This window comes from Medicago sativa, chromosome 7, assembly GCF_051527215.1.
Source record: "Medicago sativa cultivar Bolivia chromosome 7, Bolivia_mono, whole genome shotgun sequence".
In the NCBI taxonomy this organism is placed as follows: Eukaryota; Viridiplantae; Streptophyta; class Magnoliopsida; order Fabales; family Fabaceae; genus Medicago; species Medicago sativa.
This window is the reverse complement of record NC_140755.1, coordinates 63,825,791-63,834,669: the sequence shown is the minus strand read 5'-3', so window position 1 is coordinate 63,834,669 and position 8,879 is coordinate 63,825,791. Positions and strand designations below refer to the sequence as shown.

The 8,879-nt window shown below is 33.2% G+C and overlaps 1 pseudogene across 1 annotated transcript; it reads left to right on the top strand.

The window, feature by feature from the left end:
• Positions 1–5,211: 5,211 nt before the first annotated feature.
• On the top strand, positions 5,212–7,504 carry LOC146907596 (L-type lectin-domain containing receptor kinase IV.1 pseudogene; annotated as a pseudogene). Its single transcript, XR_015019293.1, has one exon. The product of XR_015019293.1 is annotated as an L-type lectin-domain containing receptor kinase IV.1 pseudogene (transcript).
• Positions 7,505–8,879: the final 1,375 nt, after the last annotated feature.

Here is an 8,879-nt window from a genome sequence, read left to right as displayed (position 1 = left end):
AGTTTCAAACCTTTTTGTTATGTATACTACCATTTCATTTTGTTATGTATGATATAAAACTTCTATCGCCAATGTATGGTTACATTATTTTTATTGTTCCGATCAACTTTTACGTGGTTGGACCCGTGCGGTAGCACAGGTCATTGGTCTAGTATATATAAATGTTAAACAGTTCTGATAAGTTTGCCCTAATTAATCCTGCCTTTTTTGGTGGATCTGAGTAACTTTTATTAAAAAAAGAGTTTGCAAGGAATTGAACCAGGTACCCTATGCTTGGACCCGTGCGGTAGCACAGGTCATTGGTCTAGTATATATAAATGTTAAACAGTTCTGATAAGTTTGCCCTAATTAATCCCGCCTTTTTTGGTGGATCTGAGTAACTTTTATTAAAAAAAGAGTTTGCAAGGAATTGAACCAGGTACCCTATGCTTTCACTTTACAAGTATAACCACTATGCCACTTCAATTTTTGTTGAAATATTGTTGCTTCCAAAATTGAAATACATGACTAAAACATTTTTTTTAAAGCCCCAACCACCTTAGCAGTTTCCTCTCTCATAGCAGTTATTTTTTATTATTAGCGGTACCTTTATTGATAGTAGTTCTTTTTCATATTTTTTTTGGTGTACGCTTACTACGTTATACGATATTAAAGTTGCATCTTTAAAATTGTAGATAATTTGACTGATCTAGATGATAATTTTACAATTAGAAACTTCACTTTTTTCTGTAATTTTGCCGACCTCTTTGTTTCTCCTATTAATAGTTTAAATTGGTGTAATTTTTGCAATTTTTTGTTGCTTTTTGCAGTCATTTCATAGCATAGTATTGAGTATAATCAATATGATATTTATATATGAAATTCTACAAAACCCGTGCATCGCACGGGTTAGAGTGTAGTTGAGCTAAAAATAATGTTGAAGTACATATTAAAATGAGTGCATGCAACATTTTTTAAGAAATGTCACCATAAGACGTTGCTAAAAATAAATTTGAAATAATAATATTTTAAAATGAAATTCAAAAAAGAATTTTAATTTTATATCATATATATATATATCTTATATAATTTTTTTTTTTAAGAAACAGAAATTAAATATACTAACACTGACACCGCAATTGTCACAGCACAAGGTGTGCCAAAACAATCACGAAAAGAATACAGTCAAGTCAATCATACACAACAGTCAGTTGATCCCCATACATAAGAGCGGATTCGACCACCGACTATGAATATCGAAGCTAAAAACAACATTACTAGCTTTCAACCACCACAAGGAATAGGATTTGACTTTATCTAACATTTGTGGTAGAGAGCTTTGTTTGTTTCTAAATAACCTGTCATTCCGATCATTCCATATAACCCAAACACATAGGCGCCATATAAGGTGAAATAAAGATGTCCGCGATTTCAAACCACCTACATAATGGATAAATTGCGACAAATGGTCTGAAATAACATGAGATTCAACCCCTTCAACTCCGAGCCACGCCCGCACTAATGACCAAGTTTAAATAAAATTACTTCTGCTTCCTTGGCAAAATAATTATAATGATTTCATTCAAAAATAAATAGTAGCAAACTTTAAATATCAATTTCTTAAACCATTTATTCAAAATAAAAATAATTTAGGATAGCTTGAATCAAGAAGTAACTTTAAGGTAAGTTACTCAAGCTAATAACCAATTATAAACATGAATTCACTAATTCATAAGACAAATATTTGTAGTCAATAAATAAAGGAAAAAAAAAACAAATGTGTAATCTTTGCTCCTAATACACACAAAAATGTGGAACAAATATATATCACCTGAAAAGAAAGTGTTATTTTTCATTGATACATAAAAATACATAACAAATTTCAAAGAATTGATGCTATGAACAACGTTGTAGAGAGGTGCACACCCTTGGAGAAGACTTTCTTAATCTTTTCCCACACTTTATAGCAAGTGGTAAAAGCTTGGTACTGTACTTGAAGATGGGGTGCTATTAAAAACCATATCACGTTGCATATGGATGCATCATTTTTTTTTTTCATTTTGTGTGATGAACCGTGGCAATATCTTTGCTTGTTTGGTCAAGTGATCTTCAAGACTTTGACTGTGAAACCAGAGCTTGACTGCACAAGCCCATGTGTTGTAGTTTGTTGTTTTGGATAGTTTCTCGCACGAGGTGAGCGGAACTTTGGTAAAAGTGAAGGAATCAATGCTAGAATTATCACCCATGAGTGTTGGAAGGTGAAATTTGTTATACAGAGGGGTGTTTGGTGGTGGGAAGGGAAGTGAAGATTCTAACATCCAAATTTTTATTATTAGTTTATTAATATTATAATTATGTGAATATTAATAATATTACTAGTATTTAGTAATTTATGTGTTATTACTTTTATTTAATGTCAATGAATTGATGGTTAGTTAATTATGAGAAATTAAGTAAATAGAAATGTATAAGCAAATAGGAGGTTTAAGTGAGTAAATGAGTAGTGGTTTATTTGTGGAGAAAATAAACATGATAGAAACTAAGTCCATTAAGTGAGGTTAAAAAACCAAACCCAAACAAGAGAATATACATATAAAGAAAGTATACAATGATCGTCATAAATTCAAAAAAGCAATTAGAGGTGACAAGATAGAGATATAATATCTAGTGTCAAAGTTGGAAGAATCCAAATATGTTTATTTCACAAAAGCAAAATGTTAGAGTGAAACTATCCAGGATATATTTTGGGCTCATTCCCCAGATCAGTTAAGTTGTCTAACAATTTCCCGACTGTTTTGATTATGGATTTCAAGTACAAAACCAATATGTATAGGATGTCATTGTTTGAGATAGTTGGAGTCACCTCAACCGATATGACATATTCGGTTGGTTTTGCATTTATGACGGCTGAGAAGGAAGATAACTTTACTTGCGTTTTACAGATGTTGCTTAAACTTCTTAAGTAAAATAGTGATATGCCTAAAGTGGTTGTGACTGACATGGATACAACTTTGATGAAAGCGGTAGCAACTATTCTCCCTGAAACTAGTGCAAAACTTTGTTATTTTCATGTTGGTAGAAATGTTAGAGCAAAATGCCTAACATACTGTAGAGTGAAACCAAAGGTTGTCAAAGTGGATGGGAAAGAGAAGATTTTCAACAAGGTGAAGCCAACTGAGATAGTTGATACTTTAGAGCATGAGAAAATGTAGTAGAATCTCCTACTCAGGATTCGTATACAAGTGCGTTAATGCAGTTCCGAGTTATTTGTAAAATATTTCCAAAATTTCTTGACTATCAAAGTACAATTTTGGATATTGTTAAGGAGAAAATAGTGAGGGCATGGACAAACCGTGTCTTGTATCTTGGGTGCAGAACCACCAACAGAGTTGAAGGGACTCATGGTAGAATCAAGAAATATTTGAGCCAATAGTGTGGGTGATATGGGTACTTGTTGGGAAAAAATACATTAGATGTTGATAATCCAGTTAACGAGATAATGCATCTTTTGGTAACAGTATTAATAGAATAGTCATACTTATGAATAACTGTGTTGAGAAACATGGCACTCAATATTAATAGAATAGTCATACTTCTATGGTTTAGTCATACTAAAATCACAAAATAACAATCATTATTCACACCTACTGAAAATTTTACAATATCAAGGATAACACTTTTCTACCACATTCTTAACATGAACCGTTGTTAGTCACACATGTTCTACATACAATTGAGAACAATAATAAGCTCATCGTCTCTCATATCATATATATTATTCAAGTATGTGCACATAAACTATATTATATCTATATTGTGCCAAACAGTATCCATTTAGAAATACTATGAACTATCAGTTAATAGGTTGTATTTTCTCTTTGTTGCAATGAACAAAAATCATCTCAAATTACTATGGAACTTAAATCATAGACTGCATTATCTCTTCATTGCAAAAAATGGTTATCATTAAGACTATGAACACTTAGCTCATAGGCTGCATTCTCTTTTCATTGCAGTGAACGGTTATCACTTTCTTGATCTTCACAGGAACTGTTTCATATATTGAAAGCAATGTTTCAATCCCTTTTGCCTCAATAACCCTTTTTATCCTCCTTCTTCTTCTCCCAACACAACCCCTATTCATCTTTCTCCACCTTCCAGACTCGGGTGAAGAATAAAAGCCAATCTTATATCTTTTATGAAAAAATATTCAATTTGCCATTGTTAAACCATGGCCAAATCACGTTAGAAAACGGGATTTTTTTTTTTTATTTTTTTTTTTATTTCCTATAATGAGATCTCATTATCTAAGATGCATATAAATTGTTTTTTCCAACCCTTAACCAAAAAAAAAAAAAAAAATTGTTTTTCCAACCTAAAAATATATCTCAAAAACACTTGACCCTCATGCTTTAAGTTTCCTAACTCCATTGGAGTAGAAAGGTTGCTCAACAAATGGGTGAAAAACTGCATTTTATAGTTGTCAATCCTAAGCAAATTGTCCACCGATTTGCCTCCATGAAGAAAAATATGAAATTTTGAGTGAAAACGAACATATTTATCTTTGGTCTTTGGATAATGCTAACCAGGGGCACTGGTTAAGGAAGCAAAAAGTGGAAATTTTAAGCCAAAAGAGGAAGTATTTAATGCATTGATTACACAACTTTAAATGCAAATATTACCCTTTTTTGGTCATTATTTAAGCATTTAATGTAAATATTACTATATTTGACTTCTTAACCAGTGCCCCGGGACACCGGTTAGCATGGCTCATTATCTTTTTATCCCTCCACCTCGTATTCATTCATCATTTTATTTGCAGCATAATTTTTTTGGTTACAAAAAGTTTAGGTGGATTCGGCTCCGGTCACCACCAGGGTCAGGGCACGCCTCCGGGCCCAAAGGGCACTTATAGAGGTACTTACAGATCACCCACCAACACTGCCCTCACATCGGCAGAAGGAATCAAACACACAACCTTCTGCAAGGAAGTGACCCGTTCCTTACCAACTGAGCCAACTGAGCCAAGGAAGTGGCAGCATAATCAATAGCATTCAAGTGTGAAACTAAAAATAATAATACTTATTTTAAGAAATTAGACGACACTAACGTTTTGATTTCACATTTATTTATTCAAATGTGTAACACATTCTTTTCACTAAACTAAATTAAACATTTCTTAGTAGTAGCCATGTGATGTTTCTTTTAATAATAATAATTCGTAGCTAGTTATATTCCAGGACATTTCTTAGTAGGACACAAATGTTGACTTGTAATTTTTTCTTAGGACAAAATCTTATAAACAATAAACATTGAACAGCAGAACTACAGCAGTGTTATTCATTCACAAACTATGATCATGATCCTCAAGCTTGTGCTTGTGTTTATGTTGTTTTTTCTTGTTACATTGATAGCAAGTGAAGAAAACAGTTTCATCTATAAATACAATGGATTCCATTCATCACATTTATATCTTGATGGTATTGCTGAGGTAAACTCAAATGGCTTACTAAGACTCACCAATGATACAGAAAGAGCCATAGGATATGCTTTCTATCCAAATCCAATAGTTTTCAAAAACACTTCCAATGGAAGTGTTTCTTCTTTCTCAACTACTTTTGTATTTGCCATAAAATCTAGGTATCCAGCTACTTGTGGCCATGGCCTTGTTTTTGTTGTTTCATCTACAAAAGGGCTACCAGATTCACTACCAAGTCAATACCTTGGTCTCTTTAACAGTTCCAACCTTGGAAACAGTATCAACCATGTTTTTGGTGTTGAGCTTGACACTGTTCAAGATATTGAGCTTGATGATATCAATGATAACCATGTTGGTATTGATATCAATGATTTGAGATCAGCTAATTCAACTCCTGCAGGATATTATGATGATTATGATCGTCTCAAGAATTTATCCCTTTCCAGTGGATATCCCATGCAGGTATGGATTGACTATGATGGAGTGAAGAAAAAGATTGAGGTTACTTTAGCTCCAATTAGTGTTGGTTTTAATAATAAACCAACACGACCTTTGTTATCATTGACCAAAGATCTTTCTACAATTTTCAACAATAGAATGTATGTTGGATTCTCATCTTCAACAGGGTTAATTTTAGCTTCTCATTATGTTCTTGGTTGGAGTTTTAAGGTTAATGGTCAAGCTCAAAACCTTGAAATCTCTGAGCTTAATGAGCCAACAGTATCTGCTGCCAAAAAAAAGTCAAAATTTTTAACTGTTGGGTTACCTTTGATTTTGCTAAGTTTGATATTCATGATAACTTTAGGGGTTATGTATTATATCAAATTGAAGAAGTTTGATGAGGTTCTTGAAGATTGGGAACATGAATATGGCCCACATAGATTTAAGTTCAAAGATCTATACTCTGCCACAAAGGGTTTCAGGGAAAAGGGGCTACTGGGAGTTGGTGGATTTGGTCGAGTGTACAAAGGTGTGATACCAAGTTCCAAACTTGAGGTTGCAGTGAAAAGGGTGTCACATGAATCAAGACAAGGGATGAGGGAATTTGTGTTGGAAATTGTTAGCATTGGTCGCCTTCGGCACAGGAATCTTGTTCATCTTCATGGCTATTGTAGACGAAAAAACGAGTTACTTTTGGTTTATGATTACATGCCGAATGCAAGTTTAGACAACTATCTATATAACCAACCAAAAGTGAGGTTGAATTGGAGTCAAAGATTTAGAATCATCAAAGGCGTTGCTTCAGGTTTGGTTTATCTACATGAGGGATGGGAGAAAGTTGTAATTCATAGAGACATAAAAGCTAGTAATGTATTGTTAGATTCTGAATTCAATGCTAGATTGGGAGATTTTGGTCTTTCAAGGTTGCATGACCATGGTGCTGATCCTCACACAACTCATTTGGCTGGAACTATTGGTTATCTTGCTCCTGAGCATATTAGAACAGGTAAGGCTACTAAATTTTCTGATGTGTTTTCTTTTGGTGCATTTCTTCTTGAGGTTGTTTGTGGTAGAAGGCCTATTGATAATGTAGGGGAAAATGAAAGTGTAATTTTGGTTGATTGTGTGTTTGAGTGTTGGAAAAGAGGTGATATTCTTGAGGCAAAAGATGTAAATTTGGGGACAAACTATGTGTCTGAAGAGGTGGAGTTGGTGTTGAAACTTGGTTTGTTGTGTTCACATTCAGAACCAATGGCTAGACCAAGTATGAGACAAGTTGTGCAGTATTTGGAGAGGGATACACCTTTGCCAGATTTTTCTTCGCTTAGTTTATCTTCTTCTGGTTTAACTTTTGGCTACCAAGAATTTTTTGAGGACTTTCCTTTGTCTTATCCTTCTTCTATGGGCAACACAATGTCACAAACTTCTGTGTCTATTGCTGATTCACTTCTCTCCGGTGGTCGTTAGATTTTGGTAAAATGGATTAAGGTGAGTTTGTTAAATCAAATGTAAAATCAGTTAATAATGTAATTGATACATTTTTTTTTGGACAAGTATAGTGTAATAGATACATGAGTTTTATATAATGTTTTGAGTTTTAATTTAGTCTCTTTCTCTTATTTGAGTTTTAATTCATTGATTAAAGTACTAATATTTGCAACACCATGAAAAATCTATCTGATGCTTAGCCATAGTCAACACTTACAAGTCATTATATGCCTTAGAAATGTTATGTAAATGACAATGGATATCATTGTATATGCCAGCATAACATTTTAATTACAAGCAACACTATGAACTAAATTTTGTACAAATTTAGTTTATTTTTATCATTTATCACTAGTTCAACTTCACCCTGAACTTACAGCAGCAGAAGATGGATCAATTTACAGAATCCTGCACATACGAGCATTGACAACTGACCATATATTTGTTTCTATATTACCTAGAAAATCATCAACACACATCCTACAGTTTTTCCATAAAGCCTCGGCAAAATTCTTCAACTTTTTTTCTTCACTCTTTCTATTTTCTTGGACGCTTACTAATTCTAGATATCCACCTATAATATTGAACAACTAATTAATATCAATATACAGGACTTGTCAGGATTAAGCTATCAGCATGCTTAGAATGAGCCTTAGATATTAAAATTGAACAACACATAATAATGATAATCAGTTCAACATAACAGCGGCTGTCGATACCGTTTTGTAACGGCCGTTTCTGTGGTACCATGCCGTTTTTTAAAACCTTGATATTAATCACGTGATGAGGTACAAATTTTCCATTCATCAGACAGCATCAACATGTTAATGTAGCCATCAGGAATTTTTAGGCAAGCACCACCTAGCATAGGTACATCATTTAACATAAAAACAAAAATAAAGGACAACCTATTTCAGTCCCAAAATAGTCTTGGTTACGGCATCGTCACATAATTTAGCCCCTAATTAACAAATTCTAAAATGATCCTTAAAATAGAAATTTTTCAATCACGTTAGCCTCTTCAAGACAATTCCAAGGACTATATTGACCGACCCAAAAGGACTAACGTGAACGAAGATTTTCAAATAGCTAGAGACAAAGAGAAACCATAAAAAACTATGGAATATGTAGAACTAATACTTCATATTGAAGGCGTGTTTGAATGTGTAACATGCGACATGTCTGGTGTTTTTGTGAGTATTTTATCGACTGTAAGCCTAACTAATGAAAGATCTAGAATTAATTTATATTCATAGATGTAGTCCATGGTAAATATTATGTAGTCATTTGATACATGTAATAAACCCCAGGAACGCTACTGAGAGATAGTAGATGATGATATAACTCTATACCAAATATTATATATCCAACATAAATATTTTATTCCTTATGTAAATAAATTTTCAAAGAAATAAAAAATGTTACACAAAATTACAGACAATCATAATTAACAACCTAGTCTAGAAAAACAAAACAATGAGGGATTGAGCAG